Source organism: Cicer arietinum, chromosome 7 (genome assembly GCF_000331145.2).
Source record: "Cicer arietinum cultivar CDC Frontier isolate Library 1 chromosome 7, Cicar.CDCFrontier_v2.0, whole genome shotgun sequence".
Taxonomy (NCBI): domain Eukaryota; kingdom Viridiplantae; phylum Streptophyta; class Magnoliopsida; order Fabales; family Fabaceae; genus Cicer; species Cicer arietinum.
Window position 1 is genome coordinate 47780162 of NC_021166.2, and position 574 is coordinate 47780735.

The following is a 574-nucleotide window of genomic DNA, read 5'->3' on the forward strand; positions in this document are numbered from 1 at the left end:
AAGAGTGTTGTACCTACCTCAAGATGTTGTTAAAGATAGTGAAGATCCAAGAGTAAAAGATGTTTTATTCATGTTAGAAGCATCACCATCCCACTCCCCCTGCTTCCATACTACATGGGAGGAGTTGAAAGGGAATGAAGACGAATATGTAGAGAAAAAGAAAGAGACACCATCGATTGAACTCAAGCAATTGCTACCTCACTTGAAGTATGTATTCCTTGGTGAGAAGGGTGAGGCGTTCTTTCTGTCATATATGCCACCTTGACAATGGTTGAGACGTCAAGCTAATGACCATAAAGAAGCGCTTTGTGGGAGGTAACTCATAGATAGAGGTAACTTTTATTTTTGCAATCTTAATTTTTTATTTATTTGAATTTGTTTCTTTTTAATTGTGTAAATATGCACTATGATGAAGAATTTTTAACAACTTAAAACTAGTCTTAAACTATTTGTTTCAGATTTTGAAATTCAAATTTTATTTCTTTGCTCATATCATTGTTCAATTTGATGAGTTTCACTAATGCATGCATTGTTGATTACTCCTTAATAAATTTTGTAGTGGCATGTTTGACAT